Consider the following 25,799-nt stretch of genomic DNA (forward strand, 5'->3'; position numbering starts at 1 on the left):
ATTTTCCGACAATGTTTATGTAACTTAATTTAGGTTACAGGCTTGACAATGTTTTATTCTATTTTTTTTGTCAAGTGTTAATAGTCTTTCCCTTATTGGGGACAAGTATAAATACTCTGTCCCTCATTAAAGCAATCAAAAAGCAAAATAAATGACATCCGAGGAAAGGTCAGAACGGAAAGTCCCTAATCAATGCAAAATCACAAACAATGATAAGTGCCGAGGTTCATTCAGCAGAAATGCACTGTCGTGTTTTGTAAACAAACATGTGCAGGTTTTGTTGAATTTTGATGAAACGTTTCCAAGGAGCTGCATATATATATATTAATTTATTCATTTATATGAATGTGCATATCTTTAATCCCGTCTTCTATAAAAAAAAAATTAAAAAAAATAAAAATTAGAGGGTCATAAATTTTTATATCATTTTATATATCAATTTCTAATGTAACGGTTTGTAAACTTAATGCTAAGTCATTAATAAACTATTGGTATTGTATTGTATTGTTTTGGTAGAAATCCAAAGTTTTTCAAACAATACAAAGTTTTGTGACCAGTATTTAGATAAACATGAAAACATTACCATATTCAACGATATGTTTGTCAAAACAGAAGCACTAATTATAACTGCAACATATAAGAAATAATGTTTAAGGAGTCATTTTAGTCATTCTTTGACATGTCTGCATAAGTAGGTACATATACTTTTGTGACACAAAGTTTGAATTTTTACCCATAAGTAATTGTAAGGATTCTTTGATTTCCTTTTCAAGCCTTTCTGATATTTTTGGTTTGTCAAAAAAGCTAGTACCTTTGATAACTATTTACACCACTGGGTCGATGCCACTGCTGGTGGACGTTTCGTCCCCGAGGGTATCACCAGCCCAGTAGTCAACACTTCGGTGTTGACATGAATATCAATAATGTGGTCATTTTTTTTTGATAAATTTCATGTTAACAAAAGTTTAAATTTTTCGAAAAACTAAGGATTTTCTTATTCCAGGCATAGATTTCCTTAGCCGTATTTGGCACAACTTTTTGGAATTTTGAATCCTCAGTGCTCTTCAACTTTGTAATTGTTTGGCTTTATAAATATTTTGATATGAGCGTCACTGACGAGTCTTATGTAGACGAAACGCGCGTCTGGCGTACTAAATTATAATCCTGGTACCTTTGATAACTATTTACACCACTGGGTCGATGCCACTGCTGGTGGACGTTTCGTCCCCGAGGGTATCACCAGCCCAGTAGTCAACACTTCGGTGTTGACATGAATATCAATAATGGGGTCATTTTTTTTTTATAAATTTCATGCTAACAAAAGTTTAAATTTTTCGAAAAACTAAGGATTTTCTTATTCCAGGCATAGATTTCCTTAGCCGTATTTGGCACAACTTTTTGGAATTTTGAATCCTCAATGCTCTTCAACTTTGTAATTGTTTGGCTTTATACATATTTTGATATGAGCGTCACTGACGAGTCTTATTTATACGAAACGCGCGTCTGGCGTACTAAATTATAATCCTGGTACCTTTGATAACTAATTACCATTCGTAACTCGAAAACGTTTCAATCCCATATCTTCTATATGCATACATGTATGTTGGATAAATCAAGAAGTATTTAATATAAAGAAATTTTAGTCGTGAAACACATACAGTTTTCATTTTTACCGATAACGCCTACGAAATATTGATCTGAAAGGAAACTAGGTCATTTACAGGTATTTAGAAGGGAAGTGTTCATTAATGTCAACTGTTTAGTTTTTTCTTAACTTAACAGGAAAGGTAAGCCATGTACTTTTTTCCTTATCAAAGAACTTAGAAAGTGCAAATACCATAATAAATGTCTTGTTTGGATTTATCTTTAATGAAACGGAATAAATAACAATTTTACAGACTTGGATGTCTACATACAAACATTATTTTTACAAAGATTTCTTAATCGCAAACGAGAAAATTTAGAACAAAATGTGTGTTAGGAATTACGGATTAATAAATAATTTCTGTTATTTGTTGTTCTACTGCGGTATTATTCATTCAATCGCTGAAACAAAAAATATCGTTTTCCTATGTTTACTACACACCTTCCTACAGTTTGTCATATTTTTTAGGTAAATATTCCCGTAGCCGTATTAGGCCTAATTAACGGACAATATTTGATTGTGTTGCCTTACAGTTTCCTTTTGCCATCCATTATAAAGCCTGTTATCTTTATCTGCGTTTTCAACTTGGTACTTCTAAGAAAATTATAGATCACTGATTTTAGGTCGTCCTCAAAATTGAATTTGAAATTGAAGATAAAAATCGGTCTTGTTCTTTAATGAAGTGTGCGAATTTCGAGAGTATGTGATTCATGTGTAAAACTTTTCATGTTAATATAGAAAATTATATATTTTATAATAATGTAATTGAATGTGTTGCGAGAAAAGGAGTCCGGTCTTTTTTTTCTTCATTTTTTTATCTGAAAGCTTATTATTAGAGTTATCTTCTTGTATTTACTCTTTTATAATTTATTACTTAGTTTTTTTTTTATCACACACAATTGGGCTTTCCTAGCATTACCTATACAAATCTGACATTTTTTTCAAAACTTATAGCGTGGAAGCTGCTTGATGACCCATGCTTTTTATGATATTTTGGTCAAGCATGACATAAACTACATTTTGACGACAAATCATTAAAAAGTTCTATGGATTTTTATTTAGACCATTCATCATCTTAAACTAATTAAATCCTATTCTTTGCGTTGTGATATTCAAATTATTTGCACTCGGATTTGACCTCTCATGGTTACTTCTATTTCATAGGTAACTATGTTTACTAAAAACAGAGATTTCAATTTAGGTCGAATACTTTAAGGGGTATTGATCTTAAAAATAATAAGTATATTTATCATGACTACCATAAATTTCAACCTTTTTGTTTGCCTTTAATTTCGAAAAAACAAGATAACCTATAAGGTTAACAACTATAGATTACCGTATGTCTTTCAATGATGATAAAATTCTATATCGTGTATCTCGCCATAAAAGGCCTTGAAATGACAGATGAACGATTTAAATAACAACCAGAATTATGTTTAAAAAAATCAATGGAAATCAAATATGGCAAACAGCAACGAACGAAAACCATGACTTTGGAGATGCACATACAGCAATTGAAGGTGTTAATAAAATAAAGATGTGGTTTGATTTGAAAAGAAACAAAACTTCTCCACAAGAGACTTGATGACACGACACGGGTATTCACACACATTGGTTTCTTTTCACTTCAATCAACTAATATCAAAACGGTTGATTTAAAGTCACCTTATTCAATTGCAGACGTACACCGAATTTGTCCACCTTTGAATTTGTTGGTTTACTGACTTTAGTTTTAAAATGGTTTGTAATTAAGAGGTGGGGACAAAGACATTTTCCGCAGCTACTATATGGAGAATCGGACTCACATACATTGCAATCAACTTTATTTTTTGACTTATCACGTTCACATATCCATGAAAAAGATAGGGTAGATAAGCTTTCAATTTTTATTTCAAAGAATATTGTTTGATGAGTACATAATACAGCTGTCGTTTTATATGGTCGAAATATAATTTAACAAGTGATCATGATGTTATCTGCTTCAATCGTTCAATATATATTAACTTTATATATGTCAAAGACGTCGTGCATATACTCTTAGAAATGGAAATAACACTTAAAAAGTTCCATGCGTCTGATGCGCACTCCTGAATTTACCTTCATCAATATCGCCAATGACTAAGTATGTGAAAGCCAATAAATATAGGAAGATGTGATATGAGTGCCAATGAGACAACTCCATATCTAAGTCACAATTTATAAAAGTAAACCATTATAGGTTAAGATTTGGTCTTTAACTCGGAACCTTGGCTCACACCGAACAGCATGCTATAAAGGACTTAAAATAATTACACGTGTAAAACCATTCAAACGGGAACGTATCAGACCCGAAACAGTTGAAAAGTTATCTGATTCAAAAGGATCTAAAAAATGCAAATCTTTGTATGATTATTTGGTGGCTGGCAGCTTCTAGATTTTAATAAATTATAGAAAGGTAAGAAAAAAGAATGAAGCTTTTATTTCAATTCTCAGATTTACATTATTCAACTAGATAAATGAATTTATTTTTTTTGCTTGACGTGTATAAATCAAAAGTGATGTAATGCAAATGTTAATATGACTGCAGTACTATTTAGACAAATCCGATGTCATGTCACCATATTTTCCCTAATTATGGTCAATATCACTACAAACTGCTCAGAGTCTGAATTGACCAGTTTTTGTGCTCGTCCAGTAAAATCGAGCACACATTTTACTCGACTAGTCTCGACATTGTCTCGACTGTACTTAACTGTACTTAAGTGTACTCGACTAGGTCTCGATAGTGTACTATCTGTATTTTGTTCGAACTGCAAATTCTAGTTTTTGATCTAGATTAATTTAATTTTTAAAGTTTACAGCAATACATGGGATTCAGTAAGCCCAATTTATATCTAAGATAGCTTCATAGTTTGATGAAAATCTTAGTTTTTTGATAATTTTTTCCAATCAACTTGGATTTTCATCAAACTATATAGCTACCTTGGTGATGTATTATTCTTTCTGAATCCCAGGTTGTTAAAAAGTTTGGTGTATTGCTGTCAAATTTAGGAATTAATTTAATCGAGGTAAAAAAATCAAGGATTTGCAGTTTTGACAAAATAGAGATAGCACACTTTAATTTTATTCATAACTTTTTCAAATCAACTTAGATTTTCACCAAACTCTACAACTATCTTTGCAATATATTGATCTTAAGGAATCATAGGTTGTTATTTAGTTTGGTGTATTTCTGTCAAATTTAAGAATTTAATTAATCTAGGTCAAAACGCTACGATGTTACCTGTACGAACTGTGACGCCCGTATATGAAACAGAAACCAGGCGTAAAAATCATAATTATCCTGGCGGCATTGCATTGTTTACAAAATTGATGCCCAGGCGCTAACCAGACGTAAACCAGGCGTAAATCAAACGTATCTGAGTCGTAAACCAGGCGTAAAATTAGGCGTAATATTTAAATGAGTACGTCTGGTTCACACAAAAAAATAGGCGTAACATGCAAATGAGTACGCCTGGTCAATAAATAAAACAGGCGTAGTATCCTTACATAATACTACACTTATTTTAGTTCAGTTTATTATCCTTGCTGTGTACTTTTGTGGATTTGATACACACTTCTGTACTGTTGCTTTTATTTCTTATTGTTTGACAAAAAACTTGAAATATTAACCATTGAAGAAGCTAAATTATATAAAAATAAATACATTTTAGGCAGACACTGGCTCAAATAAGTTTAAGTTAAAATAAGAATTATGACAATTTTTTTCTTGAAATAAAAGTAGCATTTTAACTAATTTGTTTTTGAAAATTATTGTCTTTTGAACTAAAATATAACTGATAATACTGCAATTTAATTTAAAGTAAAAGATTTTAATGTAATTATCCAAGGAAAAGGTTTTGGGATTTCAAAATTTTGATAGAACATAACACTTAATAACTTAGTTATACTCACATTATTATTACTTACATGTACCATGTATTACTACTTTCCTTTCATTTCACAATTTTCATTAATTTATTTGATTCAAATTATCAATTTCAGATTCTTCCAAAAAGCACAAAACAAGCTAAATATCCCTGAATATATGAAGCTACTATGTGTCCAACTCTTGCAAACTAAAACCAGACCTAAATTTTGAAAAAAAATCCCATAATCCTTTAAACAAAACATTATGGGTATTTCTATTTACGCCATACTAACAGTTTTACGCCCGTAAGACAATTTACGACTTGCTTATTTCAATTTACGCCCGTGAGAAAACTTACGCCTTGCTTATTTCAATTTACGCCAGGTTTACTGCTTTTTTCTACGCCCGTAAGGACTATAAATTTACGTTTCCGGCTCCCTTACGCCTGGATCTAGACACGTAACTACCACTTACGTCTGGTTTACGCCTTATTTCCAGGCGTAATACGCCTTATAATTTCGTACTGGTAGAAATATATCTTTCCTCATAATTTGGGAAAAAGCATATATAAAATAGTTATAGTTAAAATTGTTATATAATTCCTTTAATGTTTTATTCCTTAAATATATACTATATAAATATATCAAAAAGGGATGAAACATTAAAGAAATTATTAAAATATTCTGATTTGTGGTGATTTATAAAGCAATACCTTCTGCTTGGGGCAAACTTATTGAAAATATCATATCTACCAGAGAGCTTGAATTTTGTAAGATCAATATTTAATTTAGTTAGATGGGCTGATTTACATCAGTCAAAACTAAATTTGAAGGTCAAGACTAGTCGATACAGATCAAGACTGGTTGAGACTGAGTCGAGACTACAAAATTTAAAACATCATACAAGACTAACAAATGCCAGAGGCTTCTGACTTGGGACAGGCGCAAAATTGCGATGGGTTAAACATGCTTTGAGATCTCAACACTCCCCCTATACCTCTAGCCAATATAGAAAAAGCAAACGCATTTCAATGCGCACAGTAAAATTCAGTGTAAGATAAGTCCGAGTCCGATGTCAGAACATGAAACAAAAGAAAATAAACAAGACTACAATAATAACAACTAGCAGCCGACATGACAGCTCAAGACCTCAATTAAACTGATAGAAAAAATATGCCTTCATCATATGAATATCAGACATAATCTCTCCTGTTATGGGGTAAGTATTATACCATCATGAAATATGTGAAAAGAATATAACCAGTGTTATGCCAATAACTGGTTTTAGAAACAAAATGTTTAGTTTTGATGCAATGAATCTATAAGTGAATCAATATTAAAGCCAATATATGCAATCCTTAATTACCTGACAACAGTATCGTAACTATATCCTTTCTTAATAAGGCTGTATAAAGGTTTTGTTAGCGTTAGTATATTGCCAAAAAGGATTGGATGTGAATACCTGAACGTATAAGATGTCTGCATGTTGAGTTCTACTAACGAATGATTTCCTTATACCGATGATAAAATCTAGTAAATGTTTTGACTAGTCTGTTATATCGAAAACCCTGTTGTAATAATTTTTTAATAATACATAAATTTCCCTTGCTAAAATTTATATCGTTGATACATACACGGGCGAATCGTACAAGTTGATATATATAAACACCATAAGATGGTGAAAAGGGAATGTTACCATCTAAAATTGAAAATTAACGATAGGAAATGAAAAAAACATCTCTTTAATCATAATTTTTTGTATTAAGCTTCCCGCTAATGATATAGATACCAAGACCGAGGAAAGGGTAGAGGTCATTGATAGTATTAGCTTTATTTAAAGTAAGTTCAACATGATAAATTCCATTGGAATACATACTGGAGTCGTCATTATTGAGTGCCAATATATCATCCAAATATCTTTAAATATTGTTAAATGTTTGTATCAAATGTCGTTTCGATGGGTCTTTGCTAATTCCAGTCATAAAATGTAACTCATAACAATACAAAAACAGGTCCGCTATAAGTGGTGCATATATAGTCCCCATTGAAATGCCAATAACTTGACGATATACGGAATATCATAAGCAAACACAATTGATATCATGTAAAAATTTAAGCGCAAATATAGTATCAAAGCATGTCCAATTGACATAGTTCTTTTGTTAGTTGCTACAAAAAATGACCTAAAAGAGTTTGAATAAATGTATTCAAATGCTTACTTTTCAAATGCCCACTGTATCAGTTGTGTGAATTTTTCTTAATAAGAATATGAGGCAAAGTTGTAAATAGAGTAGAAAAATCAAAACTTTAAACAGATTCAAAATCGCCAATATATGCATGCAATTTGTCAAGTACTTCCAACGAGTTCGTGACACTCCAAAAGTAATTATTTCCACTATTTTCAAAGGCCTTATTTGAAAAATTAATTATCAGGTTTTTGATTGTACCAAGTGTAATAAGTAGAATAGACAATTTTGTAATGAAACATTGGCTTAAAAACAAAATAAATCTATATTTGTAAGGTATTTGTGTAGCTTCGGAAGATAGTACATACGACTTATTCTCATTTCGCCTTAGCCATCAAAATCATATAAAATTAATCTCAGTTCGCCTTAGTACAAATTTTCAGGTACACACGAAAAAACTAAGGCGAAATGGGAGCTTCTTTAAAGAATGAAATTAAGTTATGTTTAGTTTGTATTGGAATTAGTTGATATTTGTTATGTTTATGTCAAATTCTACCATGAGATGCCTTTTAACATGTTAAAAGAAGACATTTAATTTTTTTTGGTGTCCAACTTTTTAAATAATTCTTTTTTAAAGTTGCTCTTCGTTTTTCTGAAATCGTGTTTTTCATATTTTAACGAATACACAAAGACTAGTATCATACTATCATAACCAATATCTTATTTCTGAATTCCAATCAGTATTTTAAATTTGAATAGCAATAGAGAAAATGTACATGTTATAAATAATAGCATGAAAAAAAAAGAAATACTGCATACAACATAAGAATTCTTTCCTTATAGTTCATATTGTGAAAAAAAGGCAATGATGTACACATTTGAATGTTCAAGATTCATTTAGTTTCTAGGTCGATGTAAGACGCTGCATCACCATACTGAATACAGTCATTTGTACTATTTTGTACAGTACTTTTCTAAACCAGTTACCTGATTGCTCTTTCATGAGCACATTTATAATTTCAAGTTTGTTTGGATGTACTGTTTGACTCTCGTTTTCAGCTTGTTATGCCAGCCTCTAAATGATTAATTGTCCTGGGTCCTTCTGTTCTGTGATGTTTCAAGCTTGTTTGTGGGTATCTTCCTTCTATCCATGTCAGAATTTAATTATATAATCGGTTAATTTAAATCAATCATCTGACTGTTGTGCGTTTTCCAGGGCATGTAATCAGTAATCTTCCAAAGGATTAAGTTTGGAAAGACATATTCACCAAGAGAAAATCGTATCTGCTGTCACTGCGATTCAAATACAATTGGTGACGAATATCATTATTTTCTTGTATGTTCCAATAAACAAATTATGTCTTCAAGAGTAAGGTATAAACCTACATACAGGGTTTCCGCTGGCGGTCGCCATTTTCGCATTTTGCTAAAAAATAATAATTGTGGCGATTAAAATTCATCATTTGCGAAAATATTTGGCGAAAAAAAAACGATTTTATTTCATCCATCTTAATTATTAACCTTGTTTCGGGTTTCGCGGACTTTACCTAACCATACCATACTCGGAAGGAATTGACCTTAAGCTCGTTAAGATTTTGACAGAAAAACAATAATCAGCTGATTGCATTTTATAAATTCTTCTTCCGTTAATACCCATATATCAAAACCACATTTTATTCTCATAATAATAATAACAAGAAATAGTAAATTGCAATACCACACGACAGAACCGAAGGCTAGTTTAATTATCATTTAATAATATATTTCATGTACATAATATTAAAGATCTTTATAATGTCCTCGTATAAATATGTAAATAGTTCATTCAGTGAACTCACACATGTAAAGCAAAACAATCTCGTAAAAAGTAAAATCACAAAAATACTGAACTTAGAGGAAGATCAATTGGGAAAGTCCATAATCACGTGGCAAAATCAAATAACAAAACGCATCAAAAACGAATGGACAACAACTGTCATATTCCTGACTTGGTACAGGCATTTTCAAATGTAGAAAATGGTGGATTAAACCTGGTTCTATAGCGCTAACCCTCTCACTTTAATGACAGTCTCATCAATTTCCGATATTTTTACATTGATGCGTTAAATAAACAGACACAATAAATATAATAGTCAAAATATGGGTACATCAGTCATCATCGTTTAACAATTTTAAAAGGAACAATTTAACAGAACACAAAAACATCTACTATCTACGAACACATTTATTGATTTGAGTGTCTGACGTCAGAAAATTTTATACGTCACATAAATTTGTCGTTCAATGTGCGTACAATTTTAAAATTTTCCTGGGAATGTTAGCATACAGGGTTAAAAAATCAAAAGTATGTAAGAATAAATTTAAGAAATAGACCGAGATTTAAACTAGTCCAAAAGTTATATATAGAATTTATAAGAATCCAAAAATAGTTAATTTCACTACGCGATTGAATGATTTTGACGTTTGTGGTTCAACGTGTATTGTAATGCATGATACAAAATCTATGAAAACAGAAGTATTACAAAATACCGATTGAGTGGACCCTGTCGTGCCGAATGATTTAACCGCCAAATCAGATGAAACACATAACCTAAAAACGCCACCTATGGGCAGACAATTCAGAAGAAAATAATTTCATTCTAATTCTTAAATTCAACCGATTGAAATTATATTTCTTCTTCCGTTAATACCCATATATCATAACCATATTTTATTCTCATAATAATAATAACAAGAAATAGTAAATTGCAATACCACACGACAGAGCCGAAGGCTAGTTTAATTATCATTTAATAATATATTTCATGTACATTATATTAAAGATCTTTATAATGTCCTCTTATAAATATGTAAATAGTTCATTCAGTGAACTCACACGTGTAAAGCAAAACAATCTCGTAATGCATGATACAAAATCTATGAAAACAGAAGTATTTCAAAATACCGATCGAGTGGACCCTGTCGTGCCGAATGATTTAACCGCCAAATCAGATGAAACACATAACCTAAAACCGCCACCTATGGGCAGACAATTCAGAAGAAAATAATTTCATTCTAATTCTTAAATTCAACCGATTGAAATTATATTTCTTCTTCCGTTAATACCCATATATCAAAACCACATTTTATTCTCATCTATACTATTAAACGAGAAGACCACATTTTGTGTGTCGCTTCTCTTCTTTCCACAATAAATTAATCAACACGTCTCTGTGTCCTATAGGAACAGTGCATAGTCGCATTTGTCATCCATTCATATGATTATTCAAATTAAGTTCTTTTGGGAGAAAAACGAAAAAAAAGGCATCCGGATATTGTCCCGTCATTGGACGCAATTTAAAGTCAGATTAGACTTCCGGTTTGCGTTTTTCTGTATACTTTGAACATACACATATTACGAATTAAGTGTATTTTCAGAGTTTTATCTGCTATCATTGACAAGTTTACGATCCATGTCGGTCACAGAGTTTATTAAGTAGAGAGGGTCTGTATACTATATCAATGACAACCATGGATCGATTAGTAAACTTAGAATTGAAAGAAAATACACTTTATTTATATAGTAATGAATGTTCATAATATACAGAGAAGTGCTAAAATTATTCATGTGAACTTTTGATACCTTTTCTGAAATTCTCCAGTCATTAAATCTTTTACAAAATTCATTGATTACAAAAAAAAAGAAGATGTGGTATGATTGCCATGTTGAGACAGCTCTCCACAAGAGACCAAAATTACACAAAGATTATCAACTATAGGTCACCGTACGACGACCTTCAAAAACGAGCAAAGCCCATACCGCATACTCAGCTTTAAAAGGCCCCGAAATGACAATGTAAAACAATTCAAACGAGAAAATTAGCGGCCTTATTTATGTACAAAAAATGAACGAAAAACAAATATGTAACACATAAACAAACGACAACCACTGAATTACAGACTCTTTACTTAAATGTTCATATCATACTATATGTAAGTTCATATTGAAATTGATAGAAAAACAAAAATTGGGAACTTTGGAAATAAAGGTGGAGGGATAAAAATTCTTCAGTCATTCAGTATTTTACAAAATTCTTCCAACAACACTTTACATACTTTAAACTACGCTCTGAATGCCCGTGATTTCGCGGGTGTGTTCTAGTAATAATAATAACAAGAAATAGTAAAGTGCAATACTACACGACAGAGCCGATGGCCGAAACACAAAGAACGGGAACATGTTTAAGAAAGTTTTATATCATGCAATAAAAGAATTTAAGATTAAAGCAATAAATCTATAACCCTAAATTTTTGGAGACTTTAAGCAATTCTTTTAAGAAGTCCTTAATATAACCATCTTTGGCCGTTTCGGAACGCCATCTACCGTGCCTCTTAAAAAGGCGGTCTTGTAAACCCAAATTAGCACAAAGACTAGCAACCCCAGACCTCAAACTGTGCAAACCATATCTCTTTATGTTATGGACAAAAGGCTTGAAAGCCTCAATAAAGAGCTCACGCATCATTGAATAAGACAAAGGTGTATTCTCTTTACTCAAAACATAGACATCTTTTCATTTTGTTAGATTTCGAAAAATAAACTCATCAGAATCACATGAAATATCAGCCCACTGCAAATATAATTCCATGTTTTAACGGGACACTTATTTGAATGTGTACGAGCGATTAATACTGAATTTCCATCTCTATATACATGTACATTTGTTTTACTATGTTGTATGAGAATTGACATATAACACTCTAAAATAACTATATCACTTCTTCTATTATTAAGCATTTCAGAAACTCTAAAAAAAAACAGCAAATGCAGTGAAACATGCACAAATTATACGTTGATTATACAAGTTACCAAAAGAAAACATGGCATCATACATTTTATGCAGAAATTCCACCGAAATAGGTTCCTTTTTTATTCGTAGGAGTAGCCAAACTGCGTTTCGCACCTTCTAACACATTAATAACTAAAGACGAATCAGTCGGTGAACATAATGATCCAATTAATGAATGTATCCTTTTTAAAGAATAAAACGCCCGAACAACTGGACTAACAGTATTGCTCGACGGTGTCAAAGAAGCTAAATATATAGCAACATGAAAAGCTTTAGTTGGTAGAATATCACAATTTTTAATTCCGTTCAATATGGCTGATTTTTTCCATCGTAAAAAACTTTGATTATATCCTTTTGTTGTAGATACTGCTCGAGATTCCGAAAGTAATTCTGGATGTAAATTCACTTTACTAGCTAAAGAGACAGGTATATTCTGCAATTCTCCAGCGAATGCCTGCAAAAATATATGTGTAATTGAAAGGAAACATTAATAATGAAAATCATTTTAAATCATTACAATCATCTTAATACTACAATCTAAATGTCACTGTAGTATTCGCAACTGTCAACACAAACACACAAGAAATCCATGTAAAATAACATTCTATAAGAAAAGTTCAACAGAGATCTAAAATACATACTCACATCAAAATATGAGCATGTATTATAACTGGATGAAAAATCCATCCGTAATGCTAACATGCGAAAAGTTAAATCAACATTGCCAAATGTGGCCTTCTTACTCTTACCAGCTATATAAGCATTTTTGTAAGTAGGAAGATCTATAAAATGTTCCACCTCAGAAATAAACCCATCACCAGAAGGACAAAGCATTGGCCAAAAACTGGCAGAGGACCGGTAAGGTAAAATTAAAGTACCAACAGCTTTACACTGCCGCATATACATCAATACACGTGGGATCAAAGAAACAGGTGGAACAAATAACCCGCTGATTCCTCCCCAATCAACCGTGAAAGCATCAACACCTGGTGAATTCACATTCCAAAATCTGGAATTGAAAACGTGCAATTTAAAATTGTCGACAGAGGCAAACCAATCAACCTCATGGGGTCCCCAAAGGGATTCATCTATCTGAAATACAAATTTAGAAATAGCCCAATTATCGAACTAAATCAATAATCCTACTTAGATAATCTCTCTCATTCTCACTACGAGGGATCCAAACCATATCTATATTAACATTGTGTTTAATACATGTGCTAAAAAATGTATAATGCTTACTTTTGCAGTACTGATTTAGTGCTCCCTTTACTAACAATGCTAACAACATTTTGGTTGTCAGTAAACCATTTTACATTCTTGCCACTTGAAAAGTTTATCAGCGACAAAAATACTTTTATCACCCCAGTCAACTATTTCGATGTAGAACTAGTAGAAAGTTCAGATTCTAACCACGTACCATGAGCAATATTATAGGGGTTTTCCACGATATAACCACCGTAACCCATATTACTTGCATCACTATATGCAATAGTCTGCCAAGATACATTAGTCTTAAAAGGTTTAACATTGGCTTCATGTAAATTAAACCTCCAAAAATTAATTTGATCAATACTGTCTACAGATAAATGTATTTATGTTCTTCTTCGCTATACTCATACGAACATAAAAATTGTCTTAATAATACATGAATAAAACAAAAAGCAATTTGGGATGAGAAATTGTACTGATCAGTTTAATAGAAATAAATTGTGACAACTCTGGTCATGTAAATCATGGTCTCTGGATCTCCGACAAATGGTAGGAAATCTACAAATATAAAAATATTAAATCAGAAAAAGAGATAACTGCATTTAATTACTTATCATGAATTCAAAATATACGTGTCGATCTGATCAGTAAATTTTTCTCGACAAGAGAAAAGGCGCGAAATCTGGATATGTGTGAAAACCGAATCACTGATTTAAGCGTATGCGAATATTTATACGCCAAATTAAGAAATGAATATAACTGTTCCATGAATGATCACTATTAATTTCAATAGACAAATGTTTAGTCATTAAATATACTATATTGAATATAACGAGAGACGTAGATATAATCTATCCTACCTTCCTTACAAATACTTAACCACTATTGGTTAAACACAAATCAATGTCTGAAATGGTACTCATAATCTTATCAATACGAGTGTCAGGAATAGTAAAAATGCCTTTGTCTGTATCAATATTACAGCCTAAAAAAGTGAGATTTTTAGTAGGTGTCCACATAGATATTTAGTGTGAGGCGGAAAGTATCGAAGTGATGATATGCAGAATGTACGTCATACTTAAAAATATATGAATGTGCGTTTATATAATGTTTTGCAATACGTATATCTTTAAATTTTACACTCTGCTTCCATAAATGTCTGTTTATTTCTCTCAAATCTAAAATCAACCGTTTTTTGTTGTTTGACTGAACAGCAACTGTTAAAAGATTCACAACAAATGGAATATCTAACGTCTCCACAATTAAACCTCTAGCTAAAAATCGGTAATAGCCGATTTCACAAAATCTGCATTATTCACAGCTGATAAATTATTAGATAAACAAATCGATATAGGATTGGAATAGAAAGGTAAAATATAACCATGTCTAATAGTATCTATAATAAAATTAGGAGCACCGATATCTATCCAAAATTGAATGTTTTTTTCTAAGTCTACCTTTAACAATTATATCAGATTGACCTAGTTCATATTCCAAATAATTATTGGTCAAATTGCCATCAATATGATTATCTACTAAATTGTCACGTGAAAGTTAAAGATAATTAAAATACTCATCTTTCAAAAATTCACTGGGGCCTGGTTTGGGGAGCTGGTTTACTGCTGTTGACATACGGACAGCTGGACCTGTAGTGTGCGTAGGACCCCAAGAGTAGCATTGTCCCCTCTGTATCTTTCTTTGAAACCTTGCTGACGGGGAATTCCATTGAACCAAAGGTTGCTGAGGCCCACTAAAGGGCTGTGGAACGAAGTTTGGAGCCTGTCCTAATAGAGACTGGTTACTAGCCTTAGTTTTGGAACCATTACCTCTAACCTGCATGGACTTCCCTTTCTTCTTGCGGACAGCTCTTATTGACAGCTCAGATAATCTTTGCTTCATCCTCGGAATCGGATACAATAGGATTAGCGTCATATTGCCTAGCGGTATTCCAACCTCCCTCAGAAGTGTCAGCAATTTGGATAAGCTTGTTACATGTGTTACGATGCTTGATTTTATCTACAGTAGATGATCTCGTGCGTAATCTACCTTCCCATTGTCTATAGCCCACAAAGTCTGAACGAGGTCCTCTAGATTTTGAGTATTGAAGTCAAATTGGATCTTATTACCTTCGTATTTCCATTTATAGGAAGCGTCTGTTTTAAGTTTCTTGACCTGGGATTTCAATAACTGATTGGATCCTGCAACTCTTTTTTTAATCCACCAATTTTCTCCGTAACTTTGGCGTCAATAATTGCCTCCATATCTTTACTCTGTTGGTTTACAGCTGTTAAAACAGTTCTCAACGAAATATCTGGTTCACCTTCACTATCCATGATTAAATTTGAATGTACTTAAATCGATAAAACACAACTAGAACAATAAACGTGACCGATCGAGTGGACCCTGTCGTGCCGAATGATTTAACCGCCAAATTAGATGAAACACATAACCTAAAATCGCCATCTTTAGGCAGACAATTCAGAAGAAAATAATTTCATTCTAATTCCTAAATTCAACCGATTGACATTATATAATGAAGGCAACCAAGGACTCATTAATCAAGGTATTGATTGTATTGTTTGACAAAAATGATCTGGTAAAATGGCGTCCGTAACATGTCACATAAAGGATTTATTAACCACCCTTCGACGCACGTGTTTAAAGAAAACTTTTGAAATCCCCTCCTTCTTAATATAAAGATGGTCCGGAAAAGGAAAACTGTTGGTAAGATGAAAAATATCCAAATTAAGAAAAATCTCCGACTTAAATATTTATCTTTATATATAGATAATTGATTTGAGGGGGTCTTTTGTTAAAGTCGTTTTGGCGACGCTCGTGTTTCAGGCATAGTTTACGTCTCAACTTTTTCGTTTACGATGGTTCAAAAAAGAAAACTGTCCTTATGAAGGAATATATACAACAGGTTGGGAACAACCACTCAAATGAGGGGTAACCCTTCAATGTAAATGACTATGCTTTTTGATGGATCAATTTCAAGTGACACAAAATGTGTTATGTTGTTAAATCCACTTCTTAAGAGAAAAGGGCACATATTAATATTATTTGAAAAAAACTTTTCCAAAAGAGCTATACATCTATCTTGTATTATATGGTCAAAACATGTCCAAGAATTTTGTGTTATTTAGTTAAAAGTAAGTGGACTCCTCTTTAGGAAAGTTGTTTCAAATATAATGAATTTTCCCCCCTTTAAGTTAAAAAAAAGCACAGTTTTATTTTTTTTTTAAGTAAATGCTAAGTGTTTATTCATTACAATATCGAATAAAAGATAAATTTAAGAGAAAAGTCACAGACAGTAATGGGGAAAACTCATTTTTTGGGGGGAAGGAACATTTCAAACAAACAATATATTCATGTTACTTGGCGAATAAATGATAAAGTGGCGAAAATAATATTGGTTTGGCGAAGAGGTGGCGAAAAAAAACAAATTGAGCAGGGGAAACCTTGCTTACATATTACACAAAAAATACTTGTCATTGTATTTGGTTCTGCTTGTTAAGAGTAGTTAAAGTATATGTTTGTTACAGATATCGTTTTCTAATAATGAAGTCAGTCGGAATGATATTATTTGCAGCTTTATTAGCTGGTACAAGAACAAATTGCTTGGCTAGTTCTTTTAGTTTATGTTTGATATGCGAAATAAATCGAGTTATTATGGTTGCTGTTAAGAGTACCATGTTCTTTAAAATGTCGTATACGTAAATCAACTATCTTCATTACTGAATTTAAAAAAATCTTCACTGTTTACATTTTCGCCTCAATTTTGAGCGATAAGAGTAGTAGTATTTTCTGTAAGCTCCCTTAAATGAAAATTCATTTATAAGAAACGCATAGTGCCTGACAGTTTTATTTGTTAACTACGAGACTTCCAGGAACTAGTGCGCTTATAGACGAAAGTAAAGGTATGTTTGATTGTTAGGATAAGTTGTAGTTTTGACAAGGAACTGACTTATGTACAATTACAGCTTGCAAAAGTCATGTCTTCCTTGACTTTCCGTGTAGTTAAAACACTGAATCCCTTGGATGTGTGTAAGGTGATTTTAATATGTGATGGAAAAATTCTTTATCTTTTAATTGCTTTTGGCTTTTAACAAGTTTTCAGTAACTGCGAGTACACTCAAATCGTACTTTCGTGAAAATTTGAACAGTTGACATAGTTTGTAATACATTTTTGTTATTGAAGGTTACCTATTTTGTACTATATCTTGTCTCACTATTTAAATACGTTTAACCTTTGATTTTTAGTTTTACAATTATGTTCTCGTCCTATGAATAACAACTTTTTTTATTATTTTTTTTTAAATATTTCGGATCCTGATGTACTCTGTACAACAAAATTATTGTATGTACATATATATGTGTACGTTATTTTATTTAACTCCATTTTATCGAAGATTATAGTTGTCTTTCTCAAAGTGTTTAACATCTTTTGTTGGTGTGATCCATAAGTGTTTCTCGTTTCTCGTTTTTGTTTTCTATAGATGAGATCGTTGGGTTTTCTGTTTGAATTGTTTAAAAGTAGTCATTTTGGGGCCCATTCATTACATGTGCATAGCTTGATATAAGGTGTAAGCCAAGAATCCGTTTTGAAGGCCGTTCTTAGTTCTATAATTGTTTGCTTACTTAAACATTATGAAATTGATGGAAAGTTACTTCATTTGCACATCTACCACATCTTCTTATTTCTAATTGAATAAAATAGCCATTAGTGCTTAGAATTTAACATAGAAAGCAATGGATCTTTGAATTGGTGCTTTAATTCATAAAGAATTTAAAAACAGGTTTGTTAGTGATATATCATATATGTAATATGTTTTTGCATTCTCAATTTTATATGTTTTTGAGTCAAATTATGCAGTTGAATAAATGTGTTTTACAACTTTAAGACAGGTTAAGATTTCTGATATAAAAAGTTCTTTTTGTTATTCAATAAAACATCAATTTTAATTGGATATCTATATATAATGAAATTCCTTAAAACTGACGCAGTGCTTGCTAATTTTGTTGTCATTTAAAACATATCAATTCTGGGAAGGGTGTCAATCAATTTAGTTTTTGTTGTTAGATATGCAACACCAATTTTGGTTGGAACCTTAGAATTTCTAATGCGTAAAGTTCAATTTTTATCATGTTCGACAACTTTAATATCTAGTTTTATGTTATAATTACATCTGTCAAAGATGCCGACATTTAAAGAGTTATCCAATTTGCTAAATAGTGCGTATTTGTCACTTATAATAACATGTATGACAGTTACTGATTTTTCTTTAATGCAAATTAAATTTGAGACGGTACCTGATCAGTCCCCTTATTATCATCAGTTTGAACTCAATATATTTTCATTTGCTATACTTTTAGCATAACATATAATGTTTTCAAGGAAAGTAATAACCATGGTTGCAGAAGTAATTTCTTCCGAATTTTTCGCTAAGTCTTTTTTTTTTTCAAGATCGTTTATTTTACATAACTGCATCAAAAAAAAATCATAGAATCGTAGGTGTCAAAGAATGGTAAAGTATGTCTTTCCATGCATCGATCTGTTGTCCTGATAAATTAGCATATTTCTATCCCGGATGTCACTAATAACGAGGTCGTTACATTTCTGGGGCCAATTTTTTTCAAGGAATGTTAACGTTACAATCGTGTATCAGAATGTGTGAACTTGGGTGCAATGCCCTGAGGTCTTTTTATGTCACAGGTATCAGGTAAGAGGATTTCGTTTGAAGTTGTTAGATGCAGGCATTGCATACCACATTGGTAAACTAGGCGTAATTGTGTAACGGCAACTAAACTGATCGGTGAATTATTGATGACGAATGTTAGACCGATCAATGAATGATCGGTATATAGAAACCGTCAGATGTGTCAAATGAGAGTCTTCGTGAGAACGGTCAGCGATTGATAAGTTAATAAATTAAATGCATGGATCGGCATGTATATAATTAAAAGTCTCATGTAAAACGAACTTCAATGTAATCACATGCGATTAACACACGGAGATACCTTTACACTTTTATGTCCACAGTAGTACAAGGTCTGTAATTTGTTAAAGAAGGAAGTCTATCTTTCCCTTTTTTATATTTTCAAATGACTGCTTTTACAGTTAGAGTTAGAGGTCTCATCTTTATGTGAGATGTTGCTTAACTAATCCTTACCAAAGTCAAATAGTTATAAATAGTATATTGTAATAGATGTAATTTCAGAACATTTTCTTTATTAAAAAAAAAAAAAAAATAATTTATCTTATTATATATTCAAAATTTTATAATTTACAAGGTAAATTCCGGAATAGTATTTTAATACATTTAAATTTGCGGAAACGTAGTATTAAGACTTTGAAAAATAAGCGGAAATGCAATATGCCCAAGTTGCTACTGGCTTTTTCTTTTTAAATGTTGTGTTCCAAACTAAACTAAATAGTTTGTAAGTTTTCAAAATAATTTCTAAAATCCTACTATTTAATCTTTGGATCTAAAAATGTTTTTTACGATACAAAGTTTCTTTCATTTAAATAGAGAGTAACACATATAGTTCTTCATAACTTGATCAGAGACAATGCCATCTACTACTAACACAAAGGTTTCTGGTTCGATTCCCGTCTGGGATGAAAATTTCAGGGACTGAATTTTCGGCTCTCCCTTGACAACATTTGCGAGTATGGTCTTGAGGAAGCGATGATAGTCCGTCGGACGGGGACGATGAATGGCTGACCCGTGTTAAGAGAGAGCCATATCTCTTGCACGTTAAAGACACCCTTGTAGATTTCGAAAAAGAGCAGGCTAATGCCGCTACAAGGCAGCACTCGCACCCGCAAAGTGGAAAGGGATTAATATAAGTTGCAAAACTTGTTTCCCAATCCACTATAAATAAACATGTTTAAACAAATGCCATCTAAAATTGTAATCATTTATAGTCCATGCAAATATTTTGTACCCAACAATAGAGTGAACAATGGAACCTTGTGAAGGAAAATGAAGGCAATTTGATCTATTTCGTCATGAATTGATTTATTATTGGTTGCTTAATGTACAGTGACAGATATTTCATGCATGTAAACTATCCACTGGACTACCTATGGGTACAAATCAGGGGCAGATCCATCCACTTTTAAAAGGGGTATCAACCCAAGATAAAAGGGGAGGGGTCCAACTGTATGTCCTCATTCAAAAGCATTGATCATCCCAAAGAGAACGTTTTCCACCACCCCTTTTGGATCTGCCGCTGCAAATCATCAATGTGATTTTAAATTTATCATAGTTTTAGTTTTTATATAGAACTGAGAAATGTTTGCAAGAATTAAAGCTTCCATTGCAATTTAATGATTGCCTGCTTTGGGTCAGTTTATTTCGTCTTCTTACCATGTAAAGACGTGCATGTATAGTAAAGCGCAGCTTTATATCAATAAATATACTTACACAAGCATCTACAATCTTTTGATTCTGGAGTCAATGGCCTTTTGAAATCATTTTACAATGATAATAGTAAGTTGATTGACAAAACTAAGTAAATGAGCTACACATAGTCAGCCAAAACATATCAATAGACTAATTACAGTATTACTCAGGTTGTAAATATGTGCTAAATTAGATGGTGTACAGAAATTTCATAGTATATACCTTTTTATACACTAACCGACACCTGGAAGTGAAATTCAAGTAATTGATTCGACAAGAAGTTGTAATTATTTAATATTTTTTTTCTACTTCATGCGCAAGCCTTTCAATGCATAATATTTACTGTCAAGGGATTTATAACTAATTTGACTCATTGATTCTGACAAAACTTTATTTTAATGATCTTACAAAAGCCGACTGATCAGATATGTTTTACATTGTGGGAGGTTTGGCTAACCATTAAACGAGGTGCTACCCACCATTTGTTTCTTAAAATGCCCTGTACCAACTGACGAATGTGGCAGTTGTTATAAAATAATGTCGTTTCTATACATAAAATTGAGAATGGAAATGGGGAATGTGCAAAAGAGACAACAGCCCGACCATAGAAAAAAACAACAGCAGAAGGTCACCAACAGGTCTTCAATGTAGCGAGAAATTCCCGCACCCGGAGGCGTCCTTCAACTGGCCCCTAAACAAATGTATACTAGTTCAGTGATAATGAACGCCATGCTAATTTCCAAATTGTACACAAGAAACTAAAATTAAAATAATACAAGACTAACAAAGGCCAGAGGCTCCTGACTTGGGACAGGCGCAAAAATGCGGCGGGGTTAAACATGTTTGTGAGATCTCAACCCTCCCCCTATACCTCTAGCCAATGTAGAAAAGTAAACGCATAACATTACGCACATTAAAATTCAGTTCAAGAAAAGTCCGAGTCTGATGTCAGAAGATGTAACCAAAGAAAATAAGCAAAATGACAATAATACATAAATAACAACAGACTACTAGCAGTTAACTGACATGCCAGCTCCAGACTTCAATTAAACTGACTGAAAGATTATGATTACATCATATGAACATCAGGCACAATCCTTCCCGTTAGGGGTTTAGTATCATACCATCATAACATATATGAGAAGAACATAACCCGTGTCATGTATGTTTTTGTTTGTTTTGTTGCACGTCAATGTTCCTGTTGTTCCTTTGGTTTTTTCTTATAGTTAATGTGTTTCCCTAGGTTTAAGTTTGTAACCAGGATTTGATTCTCTCAATCGTTAGACATGACAGATTTGGATTGTAGAAAACAAAGATAATTTACTCTACCTCATAGCAAATATTATATTACTCTTCATTGAACGCTTGATCAAGTATGTGCTTTCTTAAAAAGAAATACAAATTTGGTATGTGCAAGAAGTCATAGTATATTACTTTGAATTTTTAATTTGATAGAAAGTAAGAAGAGAACAAAACAGAACATACAGTATTAACACATAGCTGAGAGGTTGAAAGAGAAGATTGTTGATCCTCGAAAAACATTGGCAACCTTGGCTTCATTTCATCTGACAATGCTTTCTCATAGTAAAAATCTGCTCTCAGCTATGTGTAATTGATATAATGTATTTCATAATCTTTAACAACTGATTAAAAGTGTAATTTTGCTCTCTATTGAAAATTAATGGTGACATATAGTGGCCGTTACTCCTGAAAATACTTGTAGTTGCCTTATCAAAAATCACATTCTCTCATATAATTCAATGTTTTTACTGTTATCAAGTTCATGTCAGCTCAATTCATTGAAGTACTAAAATATATAAGTTTGTTTTGGATTAAGTCATTAATCTAAACCATTACTTCCAAGGATTCTTTCGTTTTTACCGCTGTCAAAACATAAACTAGCTTACCATACAGCAAAATATTTGCTCATTATTGAAGGTAGTTCGATGACTTATATTTGTGTACGAACTTTTCCATTTATGTTAGGAACATGTGTTTTTCATTTGCAGTCATACTGAATAAAATCCTTATTTTCTTACACATTGTATCCTCTTCTATTTCATGAATGTGACCTACCGAATTAGACTAATTACCGGATTTGTTATAACATGGGCAACACGACGGGTTCCACATGTGGAGCAGGATCTGCTTACCTTTACGGAACACCTGAGATCACTTCTAGGTTTTGGTGGGGTTCGTGTTGCTTATACTTTAGTTTTCTATGTTGTGTCATGTATACTGTTGTACATGTATGTCTGCTTGTTTTTGTTTTTTTTTTAGCCATGTCGTTGTCGATTTATGAGTTTGACTGTCCCTCTGGTATCTTTCGTCCCTCTTTTGTAAACCTAACATCCTACTAAAGATAAAATTATATATTAGCTTTTGTTATTTCCAGGCACCGTGACCATCAAAAGTATCGAATTATTATGCCTCCTCACTTTGATCGTACTTTTAGATGAAGTTGTACATGGAAAAACTAGCTGCATTGAACATTCCAGCCAGGGATGTGAATACTGTGTTCAGCAGTCATCTTGGAATTCAAAATGTAGATGGTGTGAGTTAGACGACAAATGTCATGCGACTGGATCTATTGCTCCTTTTAATCCATGCAACGCGGATCAGGTAATCAAAAACGTCGTAAATTATCCTAAATTAAATTAAGTTGGAACTTATGATCCTTCCGATTCTTATAACCTACTCAAACTTTCAAATATTCCGTATGCTGGTAATAAATATGAAGCAATTAAATGTTTAAGCTCTCACGAGATTGATGATTATGAAATTGTTGAATGGATTGGTCGCCACTGTGAAGATTTACCTTTTTTCGAATATAAAGAATGTTTAGCTGTTGTAATGATATCTAAAAAAAATAAGGCTATTGTTTTGGCATATCGTGGTACGTCTGCATCTACACAGTTGTTGGATGAATTTCAGTCAGTGCTGTTCTCATTTAAAGTATCGTCTTGGAGTGGTTCTGGTGAAGTCCAATCGTATTTCAAACAGGCTCATGACAAACTGTTTAGTTGCGTGGAAGATAGTATGCGCGATCAACTTTTAAATTATCCAGATTATAATATATGGATAACTGGTCATTCACTCGGTGGTGCCGTAGCTTCGATAGCCAGTGCCAGACTTGTGTATGACGGATTCATAAACAAAGAAAAAATGGCATTGTATAAATTTGGTATGCCAAAAGTTGGAAATCGTCAATATGCTATTGAACATAACAGACTTGTTAATAATAGTTGGCGAGTTGTCCATCGTAATGATCCTGTTCCACATTATCCAACAAGCACTGTGTTACCCGGTGGACCATATCATCATCGATCAGAAGTCTGCATCAAAAGATATGCTACCTACAGACACGAACTATGTTATTTGTCCTGTTTCTGATGATAATAACTGTGGCAGTAGTTTTAAATTCTTTGAAGCGGACATTAAAGATCACAAAATATACTTTGGCATACCAGTTGGTTCATACTGTCAAAGCGTTGTTGGTCGTAAAAGAAGATCATTAATTTCGGGAATGTGGAATCTTTTCAACAACAACACATGCAGACGAATAAAGAATCCTGATTTTTCTGGTTATGGTTATCCAACCAACAGGGCCCTCTTATTAGCTGGAAATGTTCAAGCTACAATGTTATTTATTTGTTTAAAATGTTTGATGTTCAACTAAGCATGGCATTATCTGTGTCTATAACATTTTGTATATATTCCCTTTTCTGTATACAATTATTATAGTTACACTTCAATATCATTCAAAAGTGAAAACTGGAACGAAAAAGAAACTCGAAATTCCTCTTCTTGTCCTTCATAATTTATAATGTACAAAGGAGACATGAGTTTTCATTCTTTTCTGATATTCCAAGATGAAGAAGGAACTAACCAGACATATGTATAGTTACTCTTCTCAGCCACACAATCATTATATGTTTAATCTGTAATTTTGCCAATTATGGCTTTTCTTGAGATTTTTTTTATTTTTTGCAGAATGTGGATACCTTTCTTTATGTAACTTAAACTTGCAAATTTTGATTTATATTTAGCACTAAATTACTGTTAGGCTACAAATCTATCAGCGTTATTATCATATTCTTGATTGATTGCCAAATAGTTATCAAAGGTACCAGGCTTATAATTGGATTCTCGCATTTTGTCTACATAGAGACACCATTGACGCTCAGATCAAAACAGTTAAAACACCAAACAATTATAAAGATGAAAAGCATGTATGACCCAAAATTCCAAAAAAGTTAAATTCGGCTTAGATGAAATATGTCTTGGATAAGACAATCTTCAGTATTTAGAATAATGCATACTGTTGTAAACAGTTGATTTATAAATTACTATCCGAAATCCACTTGCAATTCGTAGCATGAAAGCAACATATTTTTTAATTTGTTGCGTCTTAATTGGTATTCTTGGTTTATACTTTTGTAATAAATGCTCCTGTCCTAAGTCAGGAGCCTCCTGCCTTTGTTAGTCTTGTATTATTTTTACTTTTAGTTTCTTGTGTATAATTAGGAGTATAGTATGACGTCCATTATCACTGAACAAGTATATATATATGTGTGTGTTTAGGGGCCAGCTGAAGGACGCCTCCGGGTGCGGGAATTTCTCGCTACAT

At 32.4% G+C, this 25,799-nt stretch overlaps 1 long non-coding RNA gene across 1 annotated transcript; it reads left to right on the plus strand.

Annotated features, from left to right (window-relative positions):
• The first annotated feature begins 1,671 nt into the window (after window positions 1–1,671).
• LOC139528049 (uncharacterized) lies at window positions 1,672–25,645 on the plus strand. The gene is made up of 2 exons (XR_011665508.1): window positions 1,672–1,787; window positions 23,565–25,645. It is a non-coding gene; the product is annotated as an uncharacterized lncRNA (long non-coding RNA).
• Window positions 25,646–25,799: the final 154 nt, after the last annotated feature.

This window comes from Mytilus edulis, chromosome 6 (genome assembly GCF_963676685.1).
Source record: "Mytilus edulis chromosome 6, xbMytEdul2.2, whole genome shotgun sequence".
Lineage (NCBI taxonomy): Eukaryota > Metazoa > Mollusca > Bivalvia > Mytilida > Mytilidae > Mytilus > Mytilus edulis.